The following is a 14,677-nucleotide window of genomic DNA, read 5'->3' as shown; positions in this document are numbered from 1 at the left end:
CTGTGGTAGAGAATTCCACAGGTTCACCACCCTCTGAGTGAAAAAGTTTCTCCTCATCTCGGTCCTAAATTTCCTACCCCGTATCCTGAGACTGTGACTCCTTGTTCTAGATTTCCCAGCCAGGGCAAACATCCTCCCCGCATCCAGTCTATTCAACCCAGTCAGAATCTTAAACATTTCAGTGAGATCCCCTCTCATGTGAACACAGGTCTAGTCGACCCAATCTCTCCTCATACGACACTCCTGCCATCCCAGGAATCAGTCTGGTGTACCTTCGCTGCACTCCCTCTTTGGCAAGTATATCCTTTCTTAGATAAGGAGACCAAAACTGCACACAATACTCCAGGTGCGGTCTCACCAAGGCCCTGTATCCTTGCTCCTTTATTCAAATCGTCTTGCAATGAAGGCCAACATACCATTTGCCTTCCTAACTGCTTGCTGCACCTGCATGTTTGCTTTCAATGACTGGTGCACAAGGACACCCAGGTCCCTCTACATCGACACTTCCCAAGCCATCACCATTTAAATAATACTTTGTCTTTATGTTTTTCCTACCAAAGTGGATAACTTCACATTTATCCACATTATACTGCATCTGCCATGTGTTTGCACACTCACTCAATCTATCTAAATCGCCTTGCATCCTCCTCACAACTCACAATCCCACCTAGTTTTGTGTCGTCAGCAAACTTGAAAATATTACATTTGGTTCCCTCATCTAAATCATTTATATATTTAGATTGGGGCCCAAGCACTGATTCCTGTGGTACCCCACTAGTCACTGCCCGCCACCCCGAAAAAGACTCGTTTATTCCTACTCTCTGTTTCCTGTCAGTTAACCAAATGTTCAATCCATGCCAATGCATTACACCCAATCCTATGTGCTTTAATTTTGCACACTAACCTCTTATGTGGAACTTTATTAAAAGCCTTCTGAAAATCCAAATACACTACATCCACTGGTTCTCCCTTATCTATTCTATCAGTTACATCCTCAAAAAACTCCAGTAGGTTTGTCAAACATGATTTTCCTTTCATAAATCCATGTTGACTTTGTTTAATTCCTTTGATATTATCTAAGTGTGCCGTTATCACATCCTTTATAATAGACTCTAGCATTTTCCTTACTACTGATGTCTGTAGTTCCCCGTTTACTCTCTCCCTTTTTTAAATAGTGGGGTTACATTTGCCACCCTCCAATTTGCAGGAACTGTTCCATAATCTATAGAATTTTGGAAGATGACAACCAATGCATCTACTATTTCCATGGCTACCTCTTTTAGTACTGTGGGATGCAGATCATCAGGCCCTGGGGATTTAGCTGCCTTCAGTCCCATTAATTTCTCCAGCACTATTTTCTTAATAATAATCATTTCCTTTAATTCCTCTTGCTCACAAGACCCTTGGTTACCTAGCATTTCTGGGATGTTATTTGTGTCCTCTTCTGTGAAGACGGAACCGAAGTATATATTTAATTGTTCTGCCATTTCCTTATTCCCCATTACAAATTCTCCCGTTTCTGTCTGTAAAGGACCTACATTTATCTTCACTAATCTTTTTCTTTTTACGTACTTGTAGAAACGTTTGCAGTCGTTTTTTATGTTCCTTGCAAGTTTACTCAGATATTCTATTTTTCCCTTCTTAATCAATCTCCTGGTCCTTTTTTGCTGAATTCTAAACTGCTCCCAATCCTCAGGCTTGCTAATTTTTCTGGCAACTTTGTATAACTCCTCTTTGGATCTAATACTATCCTTAATTCCTTTTGATAGCCATGGTTGGTCCACTTTTCCTTTTGTGTTTTTACGCCAGAAAGGAATGTATAACTGTTGCAATTCATGCATTCGTTCCTTAAATATTAGCCATTGCCTATCCACTGTCATGCCTTTTAATGAATCCTCCTAATCTACCATAACTAATTCATTCCTCATACCTTCGTAATTTTCTTTGTTTAGATTTAGGATCCTAGTTTCGGATTGGACTACTTCACTGTCCATCTTAATAAAGAATTCAATCATGTTATGGTCACTTTTCCCCAAAGGATCCCGCACAACAAGACTGTTAATTAACCCTTCTCATTACACAATACCCAATCTAGGATAGCCTGTTCCCTAGTAGGCTCCTCAACATACTGGTCTAAAAAAACCATCTAGTACACAGTCCAGGAATTCATCTGCCACAGTATTAGTACTTATTTGCTTTGGCCAGTCTATATGTAGGTTAAAGTCACCTACGAATAATACAGTACCCTTGCTACATGCAGCTCTAATTTCCTGTTTGATGCCATCCACAACACTACCACTACTGTTTGGAGGCCTATAAACAACTCCCACCAATGTTTTTTGCCCCTTGGTGCTCCTTAGCTCCCCCAGACTGATTCTTCATCTTGATTTTCTGAGCCAATATCCTTTCTCACTATTGCTCTGATATCATCCTTTACTAACAACACCACACCACCCCCTCTTCCTTTTTGCCTGTCCTTCCGAAATATCGAATATCCTTGGATATTCAGTTCCCAACCCTGGTCACCCTGCAACCATGTCTCTGTAATTGCAACTATATCGTATCCGTTTACATCTATTTGCGCTGTTAATTCGTCTACCTTATTACAGATGCTTCGTGCATTCAGATACAATGCTCTTAAATGTCTTTTTAACATTATTAGACATCTTAACATTTTGTTCTATAGTCCTGTTTGTCATATTGCTATTTTTCCTTACCTGGAACCTATTTGTTAGTACACTCTTTCGTTTGTATGCTCTGTCCCTTCCTGACATAATCTGGTTATCCTTACCACAATCACTTTCCTGCATTGCTTCCTTTTCTTTTCTTTCCCGCCCCCCCCCCCCCCTTATTTAGTGTAAAGCCCTGTCTATCACCGTTGGTACAAATCACAGGCTGAGTTTAATCATTCTGGGCCTGAGGGATTGGTTTATATCAGACAGGAGGAGATGGGTGTCAGTGACTGTGGGGTGGGTTTATATCAGACAGGAGGAGATGGGTGTCAGTGACTGTGGGGTGGGTTGATATCAGACAGGAGGAGATTGGTGTCAGTGACTGTGGGGTGGGTTTATATTCGATTCAAGATGTCTCCTGGGCTGACTGCTGCTTACTGAGGTGCTCTTCTCAACAACTGTATCCTTGGTCATTTCTTCCCCCAATCTCCTTCCTCCCATTGCTTGATACCCTGCTCTGATGGTGAAGGTATTTCAGCCCAAACTACAGGTTTAAAGCTGCCGTGCTGAGTCAGCTACCTACCCCCCAACCCAGCGTGTCTTTATTTTTTTTTTTTATAAATTCGTAGCCAATCGTTTCCAATTCTTTGTCAAGTCACAAACGCCAGAGGTCACCCTGCACCAGTCAAGGATCACTCTGCGCCAATGCTCTTAGCCAAAAGGCCTAGAGCCACTGCACCGTTCCTGGAAGTACTGCAATACCAGGTTCGTGCCATGGAGGTGGATGGGTCAGGTCCCCCACACACCTCCGTGGAGGTGGATGGGTCAAGCCATCCCACCCACCTCCTGTTTACAAAAATGTAAGCATATACCTTCCTGACCAGGGAGAAACCACCCGGAGGTCATGGTGGCTGGTCAGGTTAGTTATGCAGATCTTAGCCATGTCTTTATTCTCACTGAGCACGTTCACCTGCCGGAACTCTGCTGAAACTTGATTCCATCACCTGGATTCCTCGCCAACAGGACTCCGCTGCTCTACTGACCACACTCTGACTCAGCGGCTGTGTCTGTTATTCAGTCGCTTCAGTGTCTTCAGCTGCCGAATTCATTTCTCAGATCGGTTTCTGATCTCCTGGTCATCTCTGAACGTCTAGACTATGTTTGTGTTTTGAACTACACAGGATCACACCACTATGTTTCTGCACTGGACTGCAGTAGATTACAGTGTAAGCTTTACCTGCTGTGTCTCTATCCTTACCACAATCACTTTCCTGCATTGCTTCCTTTTCTTTTCTTCCCGCCCCGCCCCCTTATTTAGTGTAAAGCCCTGTCTATCACTGTTGGTACAAATCACAGGCTGAGTTTAATCATTCTGGGCCTGAGGGATTGGTTTATATCAGACAGGAGGAGATGGGTGTCAGTGACTGTGAGGTGGGTTTATATCAGACAGGAGGAAATTGGTGTCAGTGACTGTGGGGTGGGTTTATATCAGACAGGAGGAGATTGGTGTCAGTGACTGTGAGGTGGGTTTATATCAGACAGGAGGAGTTTTAATTTAAACTGCGGCCGTGTGTCTGCTGAAGTGGTTCGACTGGTTTTTCAGCGATGTTGGCCTATAGCTAACAGCTGCTGCTTCACTTCCTGTCCGATGACTTGTTTTACCGGTTTCCAGCTTTGCTGGTCGCTGGCTTGTAGTTTTACATTTTCTCCGTCGCTTTGATCTACGATGACCTGCAACTTGCGGCTATTTCGCCATCATCTTTCTGCACCGCCACCGACTCTCATTCCTACGGCAACAACCTCCATCCTCGAACTCTCTGCCCTTCACATAGTTTCTGGACTTCACTTGCCTGCTACACCTGTCTCTGAATATGGACAGCGGTCTGTCGATGCTCTGTGCCAGTCCCATCCTGCTTACACCGGCTTTGTCCCTCCATGGGACCTCTGACTCTGACCCTGCTCTCCCTACTATTGTTTCCAACCTATTCCCTGCTACCAGGAAATATGTATCCCATTAATGATTACATTTAACCAGGCCGATGTAACCTGAGCTTTTCCCCGGTCATTCACGTCTGCACTTCAGCTGCCGCTCCCGACCCGAGCCATTCAATACGTTTCCACTTTCTCTCCCCTTTTCCTTTTCTTTCTATCCCTGCCTGACTGCTCTCTCCTGTGGCCATACCTCCTTCCATATCTCCTCTCTGATACTCTGCCCTCCAAAATCCCTACCCATCCTTCATTACTGTTCGACCTTCCTACTCTCCTGCCGCTGTCCCAGGATTGACTCCCTCTTAGACAAGCCTACAGCATCCCTCTGTGCCTCTCTTGGCATCCTACGGAGGGCCCATCGTGGCACTCGTCGCTGCCTCCTTACAAGCAGCAACCCCGACTGTCCCATCCTACTCTCTCAACGACCTTCCCGCCCAGCGGGCCCACTGAGGGCTAATCTTGCTAATCTGCTTCCCGTCCAATTCACCTCTTTCCCTCACCCAGCACTGACCCAGTAGATGCTGGCAGTGGGGCAACCATCACCGACCCTCTCCGCATCTCCCTCCAGAATGTCTGTTCACACCATCTCTGACCTCACCGTGGATGCATCGACATGGCCCTGACGGAGACTTGGTTGAAAGGTGATTTCACCTTAAATGTAGCCTCCACGCCCGGCTATACCTTCCACCACTTGTCCTGCTCAGACCGCTGTGGTGGGGTGTGGCTCCCATCACCAAATCACACCTTGGTCTGTCCCCCTACTTCACCGGCACTTTCTCCTCCTTTGAGCATTTCACCTTATTCCACCCCTCTCAAATCTGATTTAAAATTCTCGTTCTCTTCGCCCACCCAAGTACCGTTAGAAATTTATTATCGAGATACCGTCACTGCTTTTCTCCCTCAACCTCTGCCCGAATGATTTCTCATCCTCGGTGATTTCAACCTCCATCTCAATTCATCATACTCTCTCTCCTGACTTCACTAGCCTCCTATCCTCCCTTAATCTCTCCCTCCATGTAAACTCCCCAACCCATATTCACGGCCATCCCCTTGACCTTGCCATCTCTCGTGGCCTTACTACTCCTACCGTGTCAGTTGCAGATAAGGCCACCTCTGACCACTTCCTCATTGCTCTCCACCCACATCCCCCTCCCTCCCCTGCAACCCTACTTCCATCTCTGTCCGCCTCTGGAAAAAATCTCTGTCCCAACTTTCTTACAACTGCACTTATGAAGTCCCAACTGTCCAACCTTTGGCCTTCATTCCCCTTGACATTTCTGCAGCCACCGATCTGCTCAACCACACCCTCACCACCACCTTTGATGCCCTAGTCTCTAGTAAAACACTTACTCTCTCTCATATTGACCTTTCCCCTGGTACAGCCCACATCTTTGCTCCCTCAAGTCCAAGGGACACAGACTTGAACGGATATGGGGCAAATCTGGTTTAGCCATTCACTGCCAGATCTTGCTGGACCCCATAAAGCATTATCAGGTCCTGCTCTCCTCTGCCAAAATTGTACACTATACCAGAATCATTCTGGAATGCAAAGATAAACCCCAACTTCTATTCTCCACTGCTAATAATTTTCTTAAATCCCTCTCCTCTGTCTCCTCCACCCTCACCTCCGACAACAAATAAGAGGAGTTCATGGACTTGTTTGTCTCAAATATTGAGACCATCTGTTCAGCCGACTCTGTCTCTTCCCTTCCTTCCCCTAGCCCACGGGCCAAACTTCCTCTGAGGCTCCCCCCTGCCCTAGCCCTGAACTCGCATCTTTCTCCAGTTTCTCCCCACTCTCATCTCATGACCTCTCCGTGCTCACCTTGTCCATGAGACCCACTTCCTGCTCCCTTGACCCTATTCCCACTAAACTGCTGACCACCCAACTTCCTTTTCTGGCTCCCCTGTTAGCTGACTTCTCCTCAGGTACTGTCCCCTTCTCCCTCAAATCTGCCGTCATCACCCCTATACGCAAAAATACAACTCGACCCCACTGTGCTTGCAACCATCTCCAACCTCCCTTTCCTCTCAAGTCCTTGAACGTATTGTCTCCTCCCAAATCTGTACCCATCTTTCCAGCAACTCCTTGTTTGAATCTCTCCGATCAGGTTTCTGCCCTTGCCATAATACCGAAACGGCTCTCATCAAAGTCACGAATGACATCCCTTGTGACACTGACAAAGGCAAACTATTCCTCCTCGTCCTTCTTGACTTGTCTGCAGCCTTTGACACAGATGGCCACCGAATCCTACACCAACGCCTCTCCACCATTGTCCAGCTGGGTGGGACTGTAGTCGTCTGGTTCCATTCTTATCCATCTAATCGTAGCCAGCAAATCTCCTGCAATGGCTTCTCTTCCCACTCCCACATCATTACATCTGGTGTCCCCAAGAATCTATCCTTGGCCCCCTCCTATTTCTCATCTACATGTTGCCCCTTGGCGACATAATCCGAAAACACGGAGTCAATTTCCACATGTTCGCCGCTGACATCCAGCTCTACCTCAGCACCACTTCTCTCGACCCCTCCACGGTCTCTAATTTGTCAGACTGCTTGTCCGACATCCAGTTCTGGATGAGCAGAAATTTTCTCCAATTAACTATTGGGACGACCAAAGCCATTGTTTCCAATCCCTGCCACAAAGTCCGTTCCACAGCCACTGACTCCATTTCAATTCATTGGCTGGCCGTGCCTTCTGTTGTCTCGGCCCTATGCTCTGGAATTGCCTCCCTAAACCTCTCTGCCTCTCTACCTTTTTTCCTCATATAAGATGCTCCTTAAAACCTACTTCTTTGACCAAGCTTTTGCGCACTGCTCTAATTTCTCCTTATGTGACAGTGTCAATTTTTTTGTCTTATAACACTCCTGTGAAACGCCTTGGTAACTTTTACTACTTTAAAGACGCTATATAAATACAAGTTGTTGTATCTAACCCGTGCTGTACCTGCCCTGGGAGTGTTTGATGGGACAGTGTAGAGGGAGCTTTACTCTGTATCTAATCAGTGCTGTACCTGCCCCGGGAGTGTTTGATAGGGCAGTGTAGAGGGAGCTTTACTCTGCATCTAACCCATTCTGTACCTGCCCTGGGAGTGTTTGATGGGACAGTGTAGAGGGAGCTTTACTCTGGATCTAACCCCGTGCTGTACCTACCCCAGGAGTGTATGATGGGGCCGTGTAGAGCGAGATTTACTCTGTATCTAACCTGTGCTGCACCTGCCCTGGGAGTGTTTGATGGGGACAGTGTAGAGGGAGGTTTACTCTGTATCTAACCCCGTGCTGTACCTGCCCTGGGAGTGTTTGATAGGACAGTGTAGAGGGTGCTTTACTCTGTATCTAACCCGTGCTGTACCTGACTGGAGAGTGCTTCAGTCAGGCACTAGATGCTCAGAATTACCCATTCCCCTGCACTGACATCCATCACCTCGATGAGAACATTTAACCCCAAGTTACGAGAAATGCATCAGTTCTCCCTGGATACAGATCCAGAAGGACAGTGAGCAACCTGAACATTTTTATAGTGTACTCCTTATTTCATCCCTTGGTCTGAGTCTTTTGGTGAAGATATGAATGTGATACCTTTCCTTTCCAAACGTGTTGTCGCCTCCCAAATCCCTGCCCATGTTTGACTCCCTCTATCAGCTTTCCACCCCTGCCACAGTACCGAAACAGACACGGTTGATCAAACCATCTTCCTCCAACACCTCTCCCCTGTCGTCCAGCTGGGTGGGACTGCACTCGCCTAGTTCCATTCTTATCTAATTGTTGCCAGAGAATCTCCTGCAATGGCTTCTCTTCCCTCTCCCGCATTGTTAGCTCTGGTGTTTCCCAAGGATCTATCCATTTCTCATCTATATGCTGCCCCTCGGCGACATCTGAAAACACATGTACGCTCACAACACTCGGCTCTGCCTCACCACCACCTCTCTCCACCCGTCCACAGTCTCTAAATTGTCAGAATCTTTATCTGACTTCCAGTACTGGTTGAGCAGACATTTTCTCCAACTGAATATTGGGAAGACCAAAGCCATTGTCTTTGGTCCCCGCCACAAATTCTGTTCCTAGCCACCGAATCATCCCTCTCCCTGGAAACTACCTGAGGCTGAACCAGACTGATTGCAACCAAGGCATGATATGTGATTCCACGATGAGCTTCTGACCATATACAAGAACCATCATTAAAACCATCTATTTCCACCTCCGTAACATCGCCCACTCCTCCCCCGCCTCAGCTCATTTGCTGCTGAAGCCCTCATCCATGTCTTTGTTGCTTCGAGACTTGTCTATTCCAATGCACTCCTGGCCAGCCTCACATCTTCCACTCACCATAAACTTAAGCTCATCCAAATGGCTGTATCCTAACTCGCACCAAGTCCCGCTCACCCATCACCCCTGTGCTCACTGACCTACATTGGCTCCCGGTTAAGCAATGTCTCAATTTTAAAATTCTCATCCTGGTTTTCAAATCCCTCCTTGGCCTTGCCCCTCTCTGGCCTCTTAAGTATCACACATTTTAATCCTTCATCATTAGCGGCTGTGTCTTCAGCTGCCGAGACCCTAAGCTCTGGAATTCCCTCCCAAAATCGCCTTCCCTCATTGGTAAACTTTTTGGTCATTGGCCCAAATATCAGATTTTGTGTGATAACGCTCCTGTGATGCGCCTTGGGACATTTTACTATCTTAAAGACACGATATTATTATAAGTTGTTTTGCAATCTAATCTGTGCCCAGATGGCTCTGGAGAGGGAGCATCAACATTTGCTATAAGCTGTGTGGTCATGTGACTGCGCAGCACCCTGCCGGCCATGTGACTGCGCAGCTCTCTGCCGGCCATGTGACTGCGCAGCTCTCTGCCGGCCATGTGACTGCGCAGCTCTCTGCCGATCTTGCGTAGATCGGGACCAGCTTCTTTAACGGAAGCTATTGCGCCTGCGCGGAACGGAATGGGCCGCACAGCCTCCGAAAGGTACCTCGCACCAATAACAAAAGAGGGAAGATTGGAGAGCATGCGGTATCCACCGGGACACTAGATACCTTCTGTGATCGTTGGCACCTCAGGCTGCAGAATGGACACTGGAAACAACTTTCTGGTTTAGTTGGGAAGGTTCTCTTTGCATTTGTTGGGAAGTTGTTGCTTATTTTGGCTTCTTTTAGTTTGATTGGACCACATGTTTGGGACAACAAGAGAAGAAAGAATGTTCCATAGAAACTAGAATTGTCTGTTCTCAATTCCTATCCTGTACTTCGTGATAAGTTTTCTAAACTCCTTTTACAGGATATTAGGTGAGGATTTGCAGATGGGAAACTCAAACCAAACATCACGTCAAGATCTGACAGAATCACTTGATTCATTAGAACCTGAATATCTTAAGTCTTCCAAAGAAATGTTTGTCTGTTCTGTCTGTGAGAAAAGATTCCAATCATCAGTGTGACTGGAAAAGCATGTGAAAGTGTTCCAGTGCACTGCCTGTGGAAAGCGCTTTAATCAGTTACACAGCCTGACACAACATCGCAGCATTCACAGCGGGGAGAAACCACACACGTGTTCTGTGTGTGGACGAGGCTTCAACTGATCATCCAACCTGGAGAGACACAAGGACACCCACACCATGGAGAAACCGTGGGAATGTGGGGACTGTGGGAAGGGATTCTATTACCCGTCTGAGCTGGAAATTCATCCACGCAGTCACACCGAGGAGAGGCCGTTCACCTGTTCCGAGTGCAGTTAGAGAGGGAAATCCAGGTAATACTATTACTGCACTTAATCGTCAAATCACTATTTATTTCAAAATAAATGTGATTTGAAATGGAAAGAATTGCGTTTTTTATTGCTGCTTCTGTGGCTTAAGGAAATCCCAAAACGTTTTACAGCCACTGAATACTTGTGTTGTGTTACAGGGGGTCTGGGGAATTTTATAACTTGGGAGGGGGGCGATAGTGGAGGGAGTGGATGTTTAAGGTGGTGGATGGGGGGCCAATCAAGCGAGCTGCTTTGTCCTGGATGGTGTTGAGTTTCTTGAGTGTTAGAGCGGCACTCATCCAGGCAAGTGGAGAGTATTCCATCACACTCCTGACTTGTGCCTTGTAGATCATGGAATGGCTTTGGGAAGTCAGGAGGTGAGACACTCGCCGCAGAATACCCAGCCTCTGACCTGCTCTTGTTGCCACAGTATTTATGTGTCTGGTCCAGTTAAGTTTCTGGTCAATGGTGACCCCCAGGATGTTTACGGTGGGGGATTTGGTGATGGTAATACCATTGAATGTTAAGGGGTGGTGGGTAGACTCTCGCTTGTTGGAGATTGTCATTGCCTGGCACTTGTGTGGCGCGAATGTTACTTGCTACTTATCAGTCCAAGCCTGAATGTTGTCCAGGCCTTGTTGTATGTGGGCATGGACTGCTCCATTATCTGAGAAGTTACAAATGGAACTGAACACTGTGCAGTCATCAGCGAACATCTCCACTTATGATGGAAGGAAGGTCATTGATGAAGCAACTGAACATGGTTGGGCCTAGGACACTGCTCTGAGGAACTCCTGCAGCGATGTCCTGGGGCTGTGATGATTGACCTCCAACCATCACAACCATCTTCCTTTGTGCTAGGTATGACTCCTGCCAGTGCAGAGTTTTCCCCCTGATTCCCATTGACTTCAGTTTTACTAGGGCTCCTTCATGCCACACTTGGTCAAACGCTGCCTTGATTTTGAGGGCAGTCACTCTCACCGCAGCATTGTCTATAGCATGCTGTTTCCGCTGTTTAGCATGCATGTAGTCCTGTGTTGCAGCTTCCCCAGGTTGGCACCTCATTTTCAGGTATGCCTGGTGCTGCTCCTGACTTGATCTTCTACGTTCTTTATTGAACCAGGGTTGGTTCCCAGGCTTGGTAGTAATGGTAGAGTGAGGGATACGCTGGGCCATGAGGTTACAGGTTGTGATGGAATACAATTCTGCTGCTGCTGATGGCTGATGGCTGATGGCTGCCCAATTTTGAGCTGCTAGATCAGTTCTGAATCTATCCCATTTAGCACAGTGGTAGTGCCACACAACACAATGAATGGTGTCCTCCGTGTGAAGACGGAACTTCATCTCCACAGTGACTGTGTGTTGGTCGCTACTACCAATGCTGTGATGGCCAGATGCATCTATGACAGGTAGATTGGTGAGGATGAGGTCAAGTAGGTGTTTCCCACATGTTGGTTCTCTCACTACCTGCTGCAGGCCCAGTCTGACAGCTGTGTCCTTCAGGGCTCGGTCAGTAGTGGTGCCACTCTTGATGATGGACATTGAAGTCCCCCACCCAGAGTACATTCTGTGCCCTTGCTACTCACTGCTTCTTCCAAGTGGTGTTCAACATGGAGGAGTACTTATTCATCAGCTGACGGAGAGAGGTAGGTGGTAATCAGCAGGAGGTTTCTGATATGTCCTTACTATACAGTACAAATGCACACGAGGCCCATAATTGAGAGAAGATCACTCTGTGACCAGTAACCTTTATTCCAGCACTGAAGTGACGAAGGTGGGTGGAGCTTTCCCTTTTATACCTGAAAGTCCAGGTTAGGAGTGTCTCCCACAAGTTCACCACCTAGTGGTCAGTGTTCTCACGGTGTACAACTTAGGTCAGTTTATACATGAATTACAATGACAGTTGAATACATGACATCACCTCCCCCCCCAAAAGTCTTATTGGGATCACAGGTTAAGTCTCTCTGGTGGTTTATGCTCCCTTGTAGAGCGCCTGAGTTGAGGCTCCAGTTGTTGGGCGCTGGCCTGAGTGTCTGCTGTTTGCAGTGCCTCAGGCCTGTCCGGACTGCCCACAGTGACTTGGCTCTCCTCCACTTGCTTCCGGTGTTCGGTCACCTGTGGTGGAGTGAATTCTACATCGTGTTCTTCCTCTGCTTCTTCTATGAGGTTGCTGAACCTCCTTTTTGTTTGATCCACGTGTTTGTGGCTGATTTGTTCATTGGTAAGTTTAACTACCAGAATCCTATTCCCCTCTTTGGCAATCACAGTGCCTGTGAGCTATTTGGGCCCTGCAGCATAGTTGAGGACCCTCGCATTCCTGTCATGGTAGTCACATTATGACCGGCGCCTGCTCTCAACAATTTCTTTGATGGTGGGGTGTATGAGGGATAATCTGGTTTTGAGCGTCCTTTTCATTAGTAGCTCTGCGGGTGGAACCCCTTTGAACGAGTGTGGTCAGGATCTATTGGCCAACAGGAGGCGTGATAAGCGGCTTTGTAGGGAACCCCCTTGGATTCTGAGCATCCCCTGTTTGATTATCTGCACTGCTCGTTCCGCCTGGCTGTTTGAGGCTGGCTTGTACAGTGCCGTTCTGACATGGTTGATACCATTTCCTGCCATGAAATCCTGGAACTCAATGCTTGTAAAGCATGGGCCATTGTCGCTGACCAAGACGTCCGGTAGACCATGGGCGGCGAACATTGCCCATAGACTTTCTACCGTGGCAGAGGATGTGCTTGAATTGAGAATCTCACACTCGATCCATTTGGAGTAGGCGTCTACTACAACCAAAAACATTTTTCTCATGAAGGGACCTGCGTAGTCCACATGGATGCGTGACCATGGTTTGGCGGACCAGGGGCTAAGGGGGACTTCCCTGGGCGCATTGCCCAGCTGGGCACACGTGTTGCACCTGCGAACACAAAGTTCCAGGTCTGCATCTATCCCTGGCCACCAAACGTGTGACCTGGCAATTGCCTTCATCATGACAATGCCCAGATGCTCATTGTGAAGTTCTCTGATAAACACCTCTCTGCCTTTCTGGGGCATATCTACTCGGTTTCCCCACAGTAGGCAATTGGCCTGAATCGAGAGTTCATCCTTGCGCCTATGAAACGGTTTAAACTCCTCAGGGCATGCCCCGTACGTGGCTGCCCAGTCCCCATTCAGGACACATTTCTTAACTAAAGACAGTAACAGGTCTTCATTTATCCAGACTTTAATCTGACGGGCTGTCACAGGTGAGCTTTCGCTTTCGAAAGCTTCAACAGCCATGACCATCTCAGCATCATGCTCAGTTGCCCCCTCAGTGGTGGCTAGTGGGAGCCTGCTGAGTGCATTGGCGCAGTTTTCAGTGCCCGGTCTGTGCCGAATTGTATAGTCATAGGAGGCTAACATGAGTGCCCACCTCTGTATGCAGGCCGACGCATTTGCATTTATAGCCTTGTTGTCAGCCAAAAGGGACGTAAGGGGTTTGTGATCTGTCTCCAGCTCAAATTTCCTGCCAAACAGGTACTGGTGCATATTTTTTACTGCATATACACATGCAAGCGCTTCCTTTTCTACCAACCCGTAGCCCCTTTCTGCCTTGGACAGACTTCTGGAGGCATAAGCTACCAGCTGTAACTGACCCTTGGCATTAACATGCTGCCACACACACCCGACCCCATAGGACGATGCAGCGCACGTTAAAACAAGTTTCTTACATGGGTCATATTAGCATTAACAGATTGTTGGAGCATAGAGCACGCAGTTTGTTATCAAAAGCCCTTTCCTGGCTGTCCCCCCCAGACCCATTTGCGACCTTTGCGTAGGAGCACATGTAGCGGCTCTAACAGCGTGCTCAATTTGGGATCATGCGTAACTGACCTGACAATGGTAATTTCCCGCATTTCAGGAGTTCAGGGGTCATCAATACATGCGCAGAGAAGAGAGAGCGGAGAGGAACTGAAACTGTGTGTGGGTGTGCTGTGTGGTTGTTTGGCTGTTGTGGGAGGTAGGAGGGAGATTTACCAGCAGCAAAAAGACTTGTGAGCTCAAATAACGTACCCACGGAGCTTTTGGGGGAAAAAAATAGAGTTAAAATGGAAGGGATGGAGGAGGTGACACAGCACGCTGTGAAGACTGAGGACGCTGGTGAAAGCAGTGAGGTGGGAGATATTGGGAGGAGGAAAACGAGTTTGGAGATTCTCCGACGAGGCAAATGCCTACCTCCTGCGGGAGGTGGAGTTATGCTGGGGTCAATTGACCCAGGGTGTGCATGGGAAGCCCACTCCAA

General features: G+C 47.5%; 1 protein-coding gene across 1 annotated transcript in view; it reads right to left on the bottom strand.

Annotated features, from left to right (window-relative positions):
• LOC139248263 (zinc finger protein 551-like) overlaps positions 1–14,677 on the bottom strand; it is a 359,795-nt gene that overhangs the window by 323,708 nt on the left and 21,410 nt on the right. The window lies entirely within an intron of this gene.

The sequence above is a fragment of the Pristiophorus japonicus genome, unplaced genomic scaffold, assembly GCF_044704955.1.
Source record: "Pristiophorus japonicus isolate sPriJap1 unplaced genomic scaffold, sPriJap1.hap1 HAP1_SCAFFOLD_29, whole genome shotgun sequence".
NCBI classification, from domain to species: Eukaryota; Metazoa; Chordata; class Chondrichthyes; family Pristiophoridae; genus Pristiophorus; species Pristiophorus japonicus.
This window is presented reverse-complemented; position numbering and strand designations above follow the sequence as displayed.